The sequence below is a fragment of the Helianthus annuus genome, chromosome 17 (genome assembly GCF_002127325.2).
Source record: "Helianthus annuus cultivar XRQ/B chromosome 17, HanXRQr2.0-SUNRISE, whole genome shotgun sequence".
In the NCBI taxonomy this organism is placed as follows: domain Eukaryota; kingdom Viridiplantae; phylum Streptophyta; class Magnoliopsida; order Asterales; family Asteraceae; genus Helianthus; species Helianthus annuus.
In genome coordinates, this window is record NC_035449.2 from 94,820,994 (window position 1) to 94,839,009 (window position 18,016).

Sequence of the window (18,016 nt, forward strand, 5' to 3'; positions counted from 1 at the left end):
ACATTGTTTTACAACAACTTATCTTATACAAATTCATTTTTACTTGGTTATTCAATTAACCTTACATTACTCTTTTACGTATCATCTACTTTACCATCACTTTTCGAATGATTTATAAAACAAAACATTTTACAAGGATCATGACTGACTTTTGTTGAACAACTCTTTCTAAACTTATAAGTCGTGAATCCTATATTCACAAAACCTATGTATCTCACAGGCATTTTTATGTTGACGTACCTATTTTTACACATGTTTCATGTGCTGTCTTGAGATGATTGTTGATACATGCTACATTTAGGATGGACTCGTGCCTTAGCAACTTTAAAACTTGGAAGATCATAGTTGTACTTATTTGATTGTATTAAAACAATGAGTTCATTTAATCAATAAAACAATATTTCCATTTCCATGTGTTATGAAACAATGATCCTGTTACAACACTCCCCGACGTTTCCGCCACGTTTTGTTGTTCCACGTGGTCGGGGTGTGACAGGGGTCGTGCCCACTCAACACGCCCCGTGCCCAAGATTCAGTTACTGAAAACAGAACCGTAAGATCCCGACGGTTGGTAATCTCTGACACAAACATGAGTGATACTGATACTTTTTACTTTCGGCACTCTTATGGTACGTGGTGTCAAATATGTGGTGGCTCTCACAAAGAACTAAAATGTTATTTTCTAAATTATAAGCCCCACTATATAGACCAATTGTTTTCCTGTAGCCTTAAGAGGGGCGAAAGTAAAACTAATCCCTATCTCTTCCTCGAATGCGCTCAACCAGACCTTCTAGGAGAAATGCTTCTTGATGAACTATTTCAATTAGAAGATCTAATTCTTAATTGGTTAAAAGAACTTAGGATGGATTTTGTTAATTCATCTTAAGACGATAACCAAGAAGAATTGTTGGGATCGCATTCGAATAAAAAGAACTTCGTTGTTCCCGATAATACCTTCGACTCTAGCGAAGACTTGGGCGATAGTCGTCCCTGTGCCGATTGTGCCGTGAAGGACTCTCCATCGACTTCGTTCGGTGCATACATAGACCTGAGCGATTCGGCATACACCTTCTTTAACGAGAGCCCGGGAAATGGTTGGACCTGTCCACCTACATTTAGCATAGGAATCACCCTCACCGACAACCTCTTGCGTTCTCGTCTTAACCTAGAGCAATTAAGGTATCTTAGGCACTTTGGGGTTGTTCCATCCAGTAAGGAACCACCCGATAAGGATAGGTTCCTTAGAAATAGTAAAACTCCATAAGACAGCTTCTAGACATGGGGCCGTGTCCAGGTCAACACGCCCCTGTGTCCACCAAAAGATTCCTTTCTGATTTTTTTAGAATACGGAGAAAATGTGTCAGGGTTCCGTCTGCACACGGGGCCGTGTCCAACCGACACGGGGCCGTGTGCAGCGTGCTGTCGTTTTCTATAAATGCAGCAAGATTCCTGCTCATTTGGACCACTCCAAAGACAAAGATCTGCTGAAATCTTCACTCATACCATCCTAGGTATATTCTAAAGAAGGTTCTCAACAACCATCTTGTCTTTTCCACTTTTGTTCATTGCCTTCTTCTTCAATTTTCACTCAATACCTCCATTAAAGCTTGAAATCTTCATGGTTCCAAACTTTATTGTAATGTTTGTAAGGTTATTATTTAAGGAATCTTGTTTAAAATGAGGTATACAACTTTATTTTAAATTATTTATGGTTAAAAGTACCTTATAAATTGGAAAAATAACTTAAAACTCCAAGATTCCTTGCTCTAAAAACCTGCAGACAACTGAACACGGGGACGTGTTCATTGACCACGGGGCCGTGTCCGAGGTACTGTTCCGTAAAAATTGAACTCTTTTCGGTCTGTTTTCTCAGAATGGCCAGTAGAACTAGCAGAATATCTTCATCGCAATCAAGGAACAACCGACAGGGGAAGAGGTCATCAACGGTAGAGGACTCTCTTGTAAACTATGTTTACGCTTTCAGAGAGGCTATTGATGAAATGACGGGGGTGGAAGAAGCGTTGGTCCATCGTATCAATCACTTAACGGTGGGACTAGAAGGGTGTCTCCGAGAGGTCAACCTTTTGCACCAAAGGTTGAACATTCTCGCCTCTCCTCCTTTGGTACCGGTCATTACCCAAAGGGCATGGAACGTGGTGCCTGAAGTCATCATACCCGCTGAATGGTACACCGTGCACCCGGGACCTCCTCGTGATATACTACAAGGGGTTCCGGTTGGTGTCACTCCCCCTCCACAAGAAGTTGAGGAAAATGAAGCCGCCTTCTTCCTCCCAAGAGAGATAGAAGAATGGCTTTAACAACATCTAGGGAACACCCCTCGGCCCGGAGTTCTACCAAGCTTTTAGATAACGGAAAATTATTTCCGGAATTTTGGTTCTTAATGTAAAAGTAGAGCTCTTTAGAATGATTTTATGCATCACTTGACCTATTTAGTTTAACTCTTATTTTTCTTTTTCTTCTTTATTTTTAATTTTCTAGGAATGTTATGTAATTCTCTCTATGACTTAAATGGAATGATGGTTTTAGTAATTTGGTGTTTGGATTGTTGATGCATGGAATGTCTGTTGACTTCGTTTACATCACGTATTAGGTCAAGATAGGTCAACATAGGGTCTTAAAAGCCAAAATCATGTATTATGTTGATAGTTTCGCTTGTATGTACATTCATAGAAGGTTCCGCTTATGTCTCATCTTAGGGTTTCGCTTATTAGGTAATTGAGATGGTTTCACTTATTCGTCATGTCATTCAAGCGAAACCTCATAGGCTATATATATAGGACATAGAAGCGAAACCATGTGTGAGAGGGTGGTGCACATTGAAGCGAACCTGTATCATTGCTTGTGGAACGAACCTTTGTCAAATTGTAATCAGAAAGCAATAAAAGAGTAGAAATTAAAGAGGAATAGCTGTTGTAACTTCATTTACGTTGATTCCGCCTTCGTACATGAAGATGAACGTTCTCAACTGACTGTTTAGGGTCGGAACACGGTCCAACAAGTGGTATCAGAGCTCAGGACGAGGAGTTCATACTACTACAGCTTGAATCTGCAGAAATCTCTTATTTCTACTCTCTTTCTCTCATACTTTTTCGAATTAAAGTGGTTCCTACGGTTGAAATTGTTTGATTTTTGAGTATATCGTGCGGAACATATAAATAACAAACCCTGGAAAGTTTCAAGTTAAAATTCGGAATAAAAAATGGTGAAAACAAGTTAGAACTAGGTTCCGCTTATCCGGACATTGAGGTTCCGCTTGTAAGACTTAGATTCGCTTGAAGGTTCCGCTTGAAACGACATAGGTTCCGCTTGAAATACCTACTTCCGCTTGTAGGTTTCGCTTGAAAGGACAGTTTAGGATTCGCTTGAACGGACTTTCGCTTATTCATACCATATAATTCCGCTTGAAGGAACAAGTAGTTTCGCTTGATTGGTATCGCTTGAAGGAACAATTAGTTTCGCTTGTAGTGACAGTATACTAGTTCCGCTTATACGAACTCTAGTGGTTTCGCTTATCTGTCACTCAATATACTTTCGCTTATCAGTCAACATTTTCTAAAATTCTGAAAATTTGTCTAAGTGTTTGCTGATTTTGCAGGTACATTCAAGATGGATGATATTTTCTTGAACCCGTTCAGTGATATGTACGCATTTGCAGGAAATACCAGAAACGATGATACTTCGTCAAGTAATACAAATGAAAATTCGACGGTTGTGAAGAAAAAGGAAGCTTGGGAATCGGAAAGTGCATTTGGAACGTTCAACAAACCCCCTAAGCTAATGGCTATCGAAGATTACAGTAGATGGTCGAGAAAGTTTGAAGACTGGTTGATGGCGTTTGCTTTTGCTAGTTGGAAGAGTTTGAAGAACGGTTATGAACATGGAGATAAATCCGGTGAAATGTTAACTTCATCTGATGAGATTGATTCATTTGTAGCCGAATAGAAGTGTATAGCGTTGTTATTTCAGTCTGTTCGTGAAGATATAATTTCACTGATAGATTATAAGAATGCAAAAGATCTTTGGAAGAAGTTAGAAAAGAAATGTATAGGCAGTGAAGAAATCAAGAAAAACAAAATGAAACTGCTTAGGAAAGAGTTTGACATGTTTGGGTGTCTAAAGAACGAGTCAGTTTGTAAAATGATAGAAAGGTTTGGTCATCTGAAGCTGGAATTAGCAAGACATGATATCAGATATTCTGATGAAGAACTTGTTGACAAACTGTTCGATTCATTACCAGACGAGTTGGATTGGAGATATTATGCATTGATGTTGAAGAACACTATTGCTCCTAAAAAGTTGAAACCAGATTTGGTGATTGAGAGACTTGAAAGTCACGAACTGGAACTGAAGAAGACGTACAAAGTCAATCACTCATCTTATCAACAGAATCTGGATCTATATTATCCGAAGAGCATGATGCCGAAAGCTACTTCTCCCAAGACTGCATTTTCTGCTGAAAATGTGTCGACAGCAAGCAAAGTGAGTCAAAGTCGTCAAAGCAGTGGAAATCACAGTGGTTATCACAGTGGATCTTCCTCATCTGCAAGTCATTCTGATGCTAAGTTTCAGTGCAACATTGCAATAGATTTGAAGAATGCACAGAATTTTGACGAGGAGTCGGCTAAGCAGCAGATGGTCTTTTTAGCTTCAGTGTTGGAATCATACGAAGGGTTAGTAGCTGGGAAGATCGGCAATACAAACCCAACGAAAGAGGACTATGATCAAATAGATCCTGAAGAAATGGAGCTAATCGATATTCGTTGGGCTATGGCTAGTGCTGTTCGTCGTGCTCAGCGTTTCATGGAAATTACCGGCAGAAAGACAATTGGTGGTCCATCTACCAAGCTGGGTTTCGATAAATCCAAAGTGACGTGTTTCAAGTGTAAGCAGAAGGGTCACTTTAAACGAGAATGTAGAAACGCGTATGCTGATGAGTCGGAGAATCCTTTCAGAGACGATTACTACAAGAAGGCAATTTATCATCAGAATAAATCTGAGCCGCCTAGATTGAAGCAGGCTGAAGATAACAGAGACAAATCTAGAGCTCTTGCGGTGATCTACGATGATGAGGGGTATGATTGGAGCAAAGAAGTTCTACCGGAGGAAGACGCGGTTGGTTATGCGTTTATGGCAAAAAATGAACCTATTCCGTGGAAAGATAATCGTACTGAAGAACAAAAGTATAGATACAGAAAAATGATTGCTGAAAACAAAATCATTAGACTTTCTGGTATCTATTCGGAAGCGAGAAGAGCGAGAAGATGGGATCCGGACAGAGAGTGCTACCTTGATCCGTATGGAAACATTGCGATCGACGACAAAACACTCGATATCGAAGCTATCATCAAGGAGTATAAAGAAGAGGATGAGTATTGGCAAAACAAATGGTGGGGAACTCCAACCGAGAAAATGAAAGAAGAAGAGAAAGAGAAAAAGGAGAAAGAAGAGATCGAGAAAGCAAAGAAGATTGATACTGGCATTATCGATACAACGCAGGAGTTGACTGCAGAGAACCTGGGAAAAATAGCTGACAAAGTGCTGGCTGCTAAATTGTCAGCTGGCTGCTAAAGCACTTGAGGTAGACTCTAACTCCGTGTCTGAATCAAAAGGTCAGGTCAGTCCAAATTCGTCAACGAATGCGTCAGGTAAAAAGATCGAAGGAAATACTGATTGCAAAAATTGCAACAAAGAGTGCAAATTTTGTAACACTGTCACGTATCTCAACGATGAGAAAGTTAAAAATCTGACAGCAAAGGTCAGAAGCATTGAGGATCAAATTCTTGGTCGTGACAAAACAGTTAAAGCTTCAACTGAACGGATAAGAGAATTAACTGCTCAAATTGAAACTGATAAAATTGAACATGAAAAAGTTAAACGTGAAAATGAAAAGTTAATTCTTGAAAACCGTCAGATTTCTGAAAAATTGAAAAACTCAAAAGCACAGTAAAAGATAGTGATGATCGAAATGGTAAAACTTTTAAAGAAAACGAACATCTAAAAGCAGTGCTGAGAGTAAAAGAAGAATCAATTAACAAACAACTGTATGAAATCGCTAATTTGAAACTTAAAGTTCAAGAGGCTGAAATTGAAAATGAGCGAATCCAATTGAAGCTTAACAGCTATAGCTCTGCAAGCTTTGTTTTGCAACATATTGTGCCAAAACCCATTGGCAAAAACAAAGCTGGCGAAGATGTGTATTCTGATGGAACCGGGGTGGGTTTTCACAAAGTTCCATCGCCGATTTTGCATAATTACACGAAAAAGGAATCTGGGTTGGTTGAACTTGAGGAAGTAAGTGAAGTTAAACTTCCAGAGAACATAGATGTCACGTTCACATCTTCCGATGACGATAGTGTCCAAAATGATGTGGTAAAAGGTGTTGTTGAAAACGTGTTAAAACCGGATGGTGACACTACTGAGGAAGATGGGTGTTTCTTGGACAAATACATTCCGAAACAAAAGTCCAAGAACAACTTAAGTGAAGAATCAAACCTTGTCATGTACAAGATGTTGGGTTCGGATAAGTTGTTTTCGGATTCAGAGTTTCCGATCGAGAATGTAAACATGAACAAATTGACAAATGTTTTCAAACTGGTTGAAGTCGAATTGTCAGCAGTGAATAATCTGACTCAAAAGAAAAGTAAAATGAGGTTTGAGAAAGAAAAGGTTTATAACAAGAAATCTGTTAATCCACCACGTGTTTATAATAACAATAGAAACAACTGGTCGGGTGGTTATCAGGAGGGTAAACAGTATCAGAAAAGAAATGTTCCAAACAAGAGGTTTGTTGAAAAGAAAAAATTTGTGAATAGTTCGAGTTCGCTTGCTGATGAAGAAAAATATTTTTTTTCAAAAACAAACAAAGAATTTTTTGAGAAAAGAGCTTCTCAGTCTCAGTCTGAAGGCACAAGTCGAGTGGCTGATACTCGAACTTGTTTTAGATGTAATCAAGTTGGTCACATTGCACGAAAGTGTACCAATGTGAAGCCTAAGACTGAAACTGTGAAGATCAACAGAAGAAAATTGAGGTGAAGGGCAAAACACCAATCGTTGTTGAGAAAAAGAGTGTGAAAAATGAACCCGTAAAGAAGTTGGTAAGTAAAAACGATAAATTTTACAAAAGGGTTGCATTATCTCAACAAGTTTGGAAGCCAAAAATTGAGAAGAAAATTTCAACTTCTAAAGTGAAAAAGGTTGAAGAATCAATTACGGTTGATTATGATGCAAATTTTCCACCTCTGAAGGGTGAAAATTTCAAAATTCAAATTGCGAGAGTCAAGGTTACACCTAAGGCTGATGAGGCCTGGGTGGACTCATTGTTTGACTAAGCAGTTTGAATTGCCGGAGCTTCCTGGATTGCGAAGCATGAATCGGCATCTTTCTTGAAGATGTTTAAGTCATAGTTTGTTATGTGCAGGATCTCCAAAACTTGTATCCAGATGGATCATTGATAGTGGAGCTGTGACACCTGTGTCACCATGACCATCAAATGAATACCAAGCCGATGAAATATCGTATTTCATACTTGGGATCTTGTATAAATATGTGTATCTATTGCACATATCAGTTCTTGTTCAATTTCAAATCCTACAACACTTTCTGGGGAATTATACGCAAACTAGTGCGTAAACATACTCAGTTTAATGCGACAAATACTCCGGAAGACCATCATATACTTAACATACCTTAAATAACCTTTACATAACTTAGAAAGTTTTGAAGGCTTTGGTATGGCAAAAACAAGTTAATTCGCTTACAGGGACTAAACTTGACAAACTGCGAAAGTGTGCCAATTTGAAACTGTAAAAAACATTCCGGAACATGTCCATAAGTTAAACATACCATAAATATCCTTTACATAGCTTAGAAATAGGCTTTGAGGGGTTCGGTATGCTAAAATAAACTTTTGGGTCATTCAGGGACTAAAAGTGTCAAAAAGTGCACAAGTTTGCACTTTCGCGCATAACATACGTTCTGAATACATCCGAACATCCAAAATTTATGTAAGCATCCTTATATTATGCCTTAGTGTTTGGCATGAGAAAAATCCATTCGTCGCGCATTTTGGATCGTTTTTCGCGCTTATGCGCATTCCGTCGTAATTAACCGAACATCGCATTCGTACGACCAAACGAACCAACATCCGACATATTTTTGAGCAAGTTTCATGTCCACAATGTTTAGGCATCATTTTAGGGCCTTAAAGTTGGCTTTACGGGCCTTAGAAGTGTCGAAAATGGCTTAAATATGCAACAGGGACTAAAACTGTAAATTCTGAAACTTGTTGCCTGATCTGCACCTCCAGGCGGCCCGCCTGGGTTTTGTGTACATCCTGAAGTGGGCCGCATGGCCCCTTCAGTAACAGAATTTTGTCTTTCTTGCACAACTTGGCCTTTCAAACAACCCAAAGGGCAATGCCCTTTCACCAAATCAGGAGCCAAGGGTCACATTAAGCCACCATAACTTTGTGACAAGTGTACGGCTTGGATCGTGGCACGATATTCAAGAAACGATCCTAACGGCTCTACTTTTCCTCTAAATACCCCCCCTTTTGATGTAAAACCCACACAAATCTGATCAAAATGCTCTAAGTTGATGCCATTGCTTCATACCTGAGCTCTTTGATCTAGATTAGCATTCGGGGACCCTCCGTAAGTATTCTTTTGTTCTTTTATTCGCTTTTCGAGTCCGAAAGTCAACATTTTGTTGACTTTCTACATTGACCAGCCTATGGTCAACACGAAGTTCTTGGAACTTCATAACGTGAGTGTGATCACGATGGTTATAGTCCATGGCGACTATACCTACTGATCACCACGTTATCTAGGCTCAGTGACGAGTCGTAGTTTCGGCCAAAATGTGCATTCTTGCATATTTTGTAACCAAACTACTCGTGAGCATCAAAGCCGTTTGTTTTGGTGCCAAACCTGTTTTCTAAACTTAGTTAAGCATGTCCTAACATGCTTAGCTCGTCACTTTTAGTTTAGTGCTTATATAGGGTCGTAAGGTAAGCGATCTAAACCATCGCTTATACTTTCGAACCCAACCCATTTGGTCGATCATTAGGATCCGACCAAACACATCTTCCGAGGTTATACCTTGTGGTCACGATGTTAGGCGTTCCAGACGCGTTCTACGCAAACGACGCGTAAGGTAGCATAAGCTACCTAAACGGGTCGTAATGGGTCGCAAGCACTTAGGTTAGATTTCATTTTAGTATGTAGGCTTTGTTAAACTATATTACACGAGTCTCCATACTCATTTGGTTTACGAACCCGCATACTATCCGATCCTTCCGATTTTGGTCCGGTATATTAATGTAGCTACCTATTAGGTGTCGTTTGATATTCCGTGATCCCTAGCATTATCTGGTTATTATACAAGAACTCCGAAGCAATCTCAGGTGAGTACATTGAACCCCTCTTTTACTGTTTTCCAAACTGTTTTGGGGTGAAACGCATGTGCCTACTTGTTACTTTCATGTTTTTCGGTTTTCACATCATATACTTGCTATGTTCGATAGTACATATATAGTACATGATTTCATTGTGTTCATGCTATGTATGCCCATTGTGTGCGTACTTAGTACATTGCTTTACATTACATGCTATGTATGCCCATTGTGTGCGTACTTAGTACATTGTTATACATTACATTTCATGCTATATATGCCCATTGTGTGCATACTTAGTACATGGTTTTACATTTGCATTTCTGTTGCATATGCTCATCCAGCATATGAACACATTATGCTACATTTTGAACCGTTGTAACCATTTGACTATGTGAACCGTCTTATCCCTTTGATTTCATGAACCGTCTGTAACCATTGAACCGTGTGAACCAGTTGTATCCGTTGACATGATTTACATTTGACAATAGACATTTGACTATACATAAACATTTCCACGATTGCTAAACATTTCATCTTGATGGTTTGGTTGAGTAAGTGATTAAGTAACGAGGCGTGTGTAATATGATACAAGCATGGTGGATACGCCGCTGGTACTTCCTATATATAAGTGTTTGTATGGTATTACATATCGTAGCATTAACCATACAGTGTTCCCTTATTTATACATATCATCTGATCTTACCGTTTTTTTGTCAAATGACTTATCTTATACAAACTCATTTTACATGGTTATCCGTTTAACCATACAGTGTTCCCTTATTTATACATATCATCTGATCTTACCGTTTTTTTGTCAAATGATTTACAAGACAAAGCAAATTACAAGGTTCATGACTAAACATTTTCTCAAACATAAGTCATGAATCCCGTTTTCACAAAACCAATGTATCTCACAGGCATTTTTATGCTGACGTACCTACTTTCACATGTGTTTTCAGGAGATGATGCGTAGGACTTATCAAGACATACTTAGGCGGACCTGTGCCTTAGGGACTTAAAACGAGACAAGAACTAGTTAATTCATGTTATGTACTCTTTGGTTCTTGTTTAAACAATGTATACTTTCATATTTGATCAATAAAACGAAACTTTAATTGCCATGGATTGGAAACAATTGATTCTGTTGCAACACTCCCCGACGTTTCCGCCACGTTTTGTATGTTCTACGTGGTCGGGGTGTGACAGGAGCTTCGAGACATATGACAGGGAAGACCGCGTTACTGTACGATGTGAAGGACATAAATGGAGGATATGTTGGTTTTGCGGGTAATCAGGGAGGTCGTATTATTGGTGAAGGAACGCTTTCCAATGGGATCGTAACGTTTGAGAGAGTTAATTACATCGCTGAGCTTGAGAATAATCTGCTGAGTATCTCGCAGATCTGTGACAGGATGTATACTACTTACTTCACTGACAAAGAATGTTTGATCTTGAAACCGGGATTTGTGATACCTGAGGAATGGATCATCATGAGGGCACCAAGAGTCAATGATCTGTACGTGTTGGACAGGAGCATAGCTACTACAACCACGGGTCAGGCTCATTGTTTTGTGTCCAAAGCAACTGAGAAAGAATCAAGATTGTGGCACCGGAAGATGGGGCATATACATCTTAGAAAAATGAATCATTTGGTGCATCACGATTTGGTCACAGGAGTTCAGGTCAAAGGTTTTCATCTGGAAGGGGAGTGCATAAGTTGTGTCAAAGGCAAACAGAAGAAAAAGTCACACCCTACAAAGCAAGTCAATTCAGTTTCGAGACCTTTGGAAAGACTTCACATGGATTTGTTTGGTCCAGTGAACGTTAAGAGTATTACAGGAGATTACTACTGTTTGGTCGTGACTGATGATTATTCCAGATTTTCGTGGGTTTCATTCTTGAAAACGAAAGACGAAACGTTTGACAGTTTAATGGCATTGTTAAAAGAATTGAGAATCTGTACCAGAGGCCTATCAGTAGAATTAGAAGTGATAATGGTACTGAATTCAAAAACAGTAAGATGGAAGAATTTTGTGATGAACGAGGTATACTGCATGAGTTTAGTGCTCCGTACACTCCGCAACAGAATGGAGTCGCAGAACGCAAAAATCGGACGCTAATCGAGACGGCTAGAACTATGCTCGCAGATTCAAAATTACCGATTAATTTTTGGGCTGAAGCTGTTTCCGCCGCATGCTATACGCTCAACAGAGTTCTCACTGTCAAGAAGTTCAACAAGACATGCTTTGAGCTTATCAATAATCGCAAGCCGAATTTGAAGTATCTAGAACCGTTTGGGTCACCCTGTACAGTTATAGAGCCTAATGGAAAGTTCGGTTCGAAGTGCATTGAGGGAATATTTGTTGGTTATGCCAATCCAATGCGACGTGTCTTCGTTCCAAGTGAGAAGCGGATTATTGAAGCAGCGAATGTTGAATGTCAAGGTTATACCATGCCGCCACAGAATCCTGGTGATTCATGGAAATATCATTATGATAAACTTTGGGATTCGTTTGACATGAGAGAAGAATCAGAGGAAGATGAAGATTTCTTTGATGAGCTGGATATTTTGCGAGAGTATGAGTCGCAGCTAAGGTTCCCAGCGGAGTATTCTAGAAGACCTCGGGAAACTTCAAATGATGATGAAGCAGGTCCTAGCAATGCTGGTGAACATGATGATGAAGTTGCTCCTGGTAATCAGTCGGAGGTGAATGATAATCAAGAAGCTGAAAACATGCCAGTTTTTTACCATGGTGATTCAGATTCTGAGGGGGAGCAGATCCAGTTTTCAAGACAAACAAACCAAGTTGGTGAACAAGATGCAGAACAGAATGTTACTAATCTGGAGGGAAATGTTGATGTTCCAAGCGAAGTGATGCCGCGAACTCTTTCTTATCATCCAGAGGAGTTGATCATAGGAGAACTGCATTCAGGCGTTCGTACAAGACGTCAAATAGACCAGGGCTTAACATGTTTTATTCTACAGTAGCACCTTTACAAACTGAATTCTCATTAAGTTGTTTTATCTCGCAGGTCGAACCAAGAACTTACAAAGAGGCGCTTACTGAAGACTCTTGGGTCATAGCAATGCAAGAAGAGTTAAGTCAGTTTGAAAAGTTAGGAGTGTGGAAGTTAGTGGATTTGCCGGATGGTCAAAGGAAAATCAATACAAAATGGGTATTCAAGTGTAAGAGAGACGACAGAGGAGTGGTTGTAAGGAACAAAGCTCGACTCGTTGTTCAGGGCTTTAGTTAACATGAGGGGCTTGATTTTACAGAAGTCTATGCTCCTGTAGCATGACTAGAGGCTATCAGAATTTTCCTAGCATTTGCGTCTTGGAAGAACTTCAAAGTGTATTAGTTGGATGTTAAATCGGCGTTTCTTTATGGGAAGGTCAAAGAGGAGGTTTATGTCGGTCAGCCGCCGGGCTTTACTGACCCAATCCACAAGAACAAAGTTTATCTGCTGGACAAAGCGTTGTATGGTCTACATCAGGCACCGAGAGCCTGGTACGAGACTTTGTCTCAACACCTACTCGCTAATAAGTTCATACGTGGAAAAGTGGATGCCACTCTCTTCACTAAAGAGGTCGACGGACATCTTCTGATCGTTCAGATTTATGTAGATGATATAATTTTTGGGTCAACAAATGAGAAATTGTGCAAAGATTTCGAACAGGTGATGAAGCAAAAATTCGAGATGTCATCAATGGGGGAGATGAAGTTCTTTCTGGGTTTACAAGTTGAACAACTACCTGAGGGAATTTTCATTCATCAGACGAAGTACGTGCATGATATTCTAGAGAAATTTGGAATGTCAAGTTCTACTCCTGCTGCTACCCCACTTGCGACTAATCATGGGATTCACCCAGATCTCACCGGAGACAGGGCTGATGAAACGTTCTACCATTCCATGATAGGTTCTTTGATGTATCTAACTGCTTCACGACCTGATATCATGTACCCAACGTGCCTCGCAGCAAGATATCAATCTAACCCGAGAGCTTCGCACATGATCATTGTCAAGAGGATATTACGTTACTTGAAAGGAACACCCACATTGGGATTGTGGTATCCTAGAAAAGGCGATTTTACGCTCGAAGGGTATTCCGATTCGGATTTCGGATGCTGCAAAGTCAATACCAAATCAACAACTGCAGGATGCCAGTTTTTTGGACCTAGATTGGTTACCTGGCAGTGTAAGAAACAAATGTCTGTGGCGTTATCTACATGTGAAGCTGAGTACGTTTCTGCTAGCAGTTGCTTCTCTCAGATCCTGTGGATACAGCAACAGATGCGTGACTACGGTTTGTAGTTTCTTAACACACTTATGTTTGTTGATAATGAGGCCGCAATAAATATAACTAAGAATCCAGTACATCACGCTAAAACTAAACATATAGAAATTCGTCATCACTTTATTCGTGATTGCTTCGAGAAAAAGTTGATACAAATTGAGAAAATCCACACTGACGAACAAAAGGCTGATTTGCATACCAAAGCTTTTGATAAAAATCGGTTTCAATATTTGTTAAAACTTAATGGTATGAAATTGCTTTCGGTGTCGGATGGAATTGTAAGCGTTAATGAGAGTACTATTGCGGATGAAGACGAGCAACAATCTGCAATGGTTTGTCGATTTTTTACGTGTTTTGGTATTTAGGGGGAGTAGATAGATGTACATAGTCTATTTTCAGAAAATACAAAAACAGTAAAAAATGCAAAAATACAATTACAGTATGCTAAAGATTTGTAAAGACTAAATGAGTTAAACAGTCTCACTGATGATGTGTCGATAGGTTTTCACACATTTAGTAGATTTATTCGGGATATAAACCTAAAATTTCAAACTTGCGAAATTTGTGGGGAACACTACATGGATATATAGGTAACCCCTGAAATCTCGTTTGAAAGGTCTCGTATTCTGATATACTAGGTTTTTATACTCAATGATGTCTGGGGTGGTTATTCCGGGACTTCTCCTGAACGGAAGTTCTGACCTAGTCCTTGGATAATACTTTCACCCAATGCTTGAAACACAGCACAAACCCTCAGCATGCAGATGAAACAATAAAATTGATAGTCGCTGCTGTTGTAGCTAAAAGATCCTCTAAAGGGGACATACTGAAAAGTCGAAGCTGATATCTCTCTGCGTATACGGAAGTATCGATCTGAGATCCCTCAGCCCTCGCATACCTAATTTATGAACAGATATCATTGTAGTATACTCACCTGTAAGACTGAATATTGGGATTCTGGATACGGGAGTATATTCAAGAGGTGGGACACATGAATTGAGCTAACTTCATAAAACATCTAAATCATATCCTGAATAGATTGAAATCTGTGTGAGAATTTAAGATGAATCAGTATATCGACAATCGAGGTGAATTTTTTAAGTCTGAGTATGTAATTAAGCTTAACGGTACTTGTAATTTGTCTGAAAAGCTGATATAATTCCCTGACACGCTCGCCAAAAATAAGTTTGTATATAGTTCAATTTCTTTACATTTTGCAATTTAAGTTTTCTGTATTTCATTCTTAGTTTAGATCACATTATAAAATCCAAAAAGATTTTTCAAATTTGCTTTAGTTTAGACAAACCAGAGTGGAAAGTTGATTGTCTGATTCTCGAGGATTGAAGCAGATGCAGGAGATTCTGAACTAAAGAATGAGGAGAGCTTATTTTGTTGGAGTTTGAAATGTTTTAAAAGTTAAAACAAGTTCATTAAATTGATGCTTGTTACATTGTTTTTAGAAAATGTGAAAATGTTTTTACAAAATCAGTTTGATTCGTCAAATGATCAACCAGGGTCATTAAGTTGAACTTGGTAGATTAATTGAGTATTAGGGTCATTAACTTGGACCTGAATACTTAAGTGGATTTCTAAAGCTGATTGAGTTTGTGATTTAGTGTTGAAAAGATAGAATTGTAATGTTATTGGTTGAGTAACAGGTTTGGACTTCATTATTCCCAATGGAAGCTAATTGTCAAAGCTTGAGCCAGAAACCTCAGATCCTAGTATACTGAGAGGGGGAATCTGTGAAAGGGGGAATCTGTGAAAGGGGGAGTCTGGATCAACAGCTAAAGGGGAGTCTGAAGATGGAGTCAGGATGTGATTCGAAACCTGTGAAGAATGCTTTTGATGAGAAGACAGAGAGTTGGAGAAAAGACCAAGACTGAAGACTTGGGAGCTGAAGACTACGTCAACATCCAAGGGGGAGTCTGTTGATGCATGGAATGTCTGTTGACTTCATTTACATCACGTATTAGGTCAAGATAGGTCAACATAGGGTCTTAAAAGCCAAAATCATGTATTATGTTGATAGTTTCGCTTGTATGTACATTCATAGAAGGTTCCTCTTATGTGTCATCTTAGGGTTTCGCTTATTAGGTAATTGAGATGGTTTCGCTTATTCGTCATGTCATTCAAGCGAAACCTCATAGGCTATATATATAGGACATAGAAGCGAAACCAGGTGTGAGAGGGTGGTGCACATTGAAGCGAACCTGTATCATTGCTTGTGGAACAAACCTTTCTCAAACTGTAATCAGAAAGCAATAAAACAGTAGAAATTAAAGAGGAATAGCTGTTGTAACTTCATTTACGTTGATTCCGCCTTCGTACATGAAGATGAACGTTCTCAACTAACTGTTTAGGGTCGGAACACGGTCCAACATGGATGATGTTGTAATGGATAAAACACACTCGGGATGGTGAAGGATAACAAGGGAAACTTGCACCAGCACCCCATGCACGAAAACAGGGCCATCCGACAAAAATTTTTTCATTACAGCAAGTTTAGCACGGGCTGTGCCCGCCCAACACGGCCCTGTGCTGCACAGTTTGCAGAGAATGCCCAGTTCAGGTAACTGGACACGGGGCGTGCTCAGTGAACACGTCCCCGTGCCCAGGCTTCTATTTCCTTTTACAAATTATTGTTACTGGTGATCTGAACACTGGGTCGTGCCCCGACACCACGGGCCCGTGTCCAGACGCCCAGTAACATAAAATTTTGATTTTTCACACCTTTTTACACGTTCAATCAACCTAAAAACTTATTTTTGGGACACATTGAGGACAATGTGTAATTTAAGTGTGGGTGGATGCTAAAATCTTGAATCTTGCAAGTCCTAATTAATAAGCCTTACACAAAACTCTATTGGAACCGCTAATCACCCCAAATTTTTTCAAAAATTTTTCATTTTTTTTACTTGTCTAAGTTTAAGTTGGGAAATTCAAGTTCTAAAAAGGTTATATTTTTACAAATTTACAACCGATAGCGTTGTGATAAAAAGAACCAACATAAGAAAATTATGAAACGGTATGACAAGCTTAGTTAAAATTTGATTATATATACTTGATCACATAAAAACCCATTCCCACAAAAGTGAGTTTTGAGCCTTTATTGAGCATACAAAATACATATCTTTAAACTAAATGCTTATTTTTCATTTCTTGTGAGAATAGCCGCTTGGTTCTTACGACTCTAGAACTTTCCACGACGATACATTCCCGGTCCTTACCAACTTAAACCCAAGTAAGTAAATGATGGAGGTATTAGGACTAACCCTTTTTATTTCTACACCATTATTTTTCTTTTTTTTACCACCTACCCAAAATCCCCCTAGTTAACCCCTTTGAGCCTAAACCTTTTCATTTCTTAACCCAAACCAAAAACCCTTTTTACCCACCAAAACCCTTTTTCATTTTAAACCCTTTGTTTTAGTAACAAGCTCGGTTCTTCTTATGACTCTTGAAAATATATATATATATATATATATGTATATATATATATATATATAATTTTGATGATGATGAAGCCTAAAGAAATAAACAAACAAGTTTATCAAAAACAACCTTGTTTGAAAGAAATGCTTCATCAAAATAAAAAAAAAATCTGAAAAATAACGAGTCTTATGAAAACCGATGCTTTTTACGCTTTTCGCCCTTTTTACTAACCACTAACCCAACCACCCACCTTTAGCCCAAGCATAACCCTTCACCCCAAAAGTCCTCTTGATATTTACAAAGGTGTATAGTTAAAAAGGAGGAGGATTGATTGCTTGGCAAGCCTATGATTGGAGTAAGTTCCATGCCGCTCTCGAGTGATTCACTAAAATACATCTTCGGCCGAGTGTTGAGTGATTCCCCCGTGAGGTATGTGAACTTGTATATAAATGGAATTTTAAAAAAAGGCATGTTATGCCCTAATAAGTAATTTATCTTATGAAACGTTTTAATAAATCATGACGAATAGGATTGTAAATAAATAAAAATAAAACTTAATAAAGAATCTTGGAAATCCCGACACTCTATGACAAGCCCAAAACCTTCTCTTCTACCCATTCCATTTGGGAGTGTAAAGCCACATTATAAAGAGTTTTGCTTGAGGACACGCAAAGATTCAAGTGTGGGGATGTATGATGTGCACAAAATGCAACATATAAATTAAATCAATTGTGGCATAAAATTAACCCTTTTTTAGTACTAATGTTGGAAAAAGTGTACTTTTGTCTTCCTTTTGTATTTTCAGGATTAAATGAGCTCAAATAAACAAAAGAAGCAAAAAGGCAGCTAAATCTAACATAAATACAAGA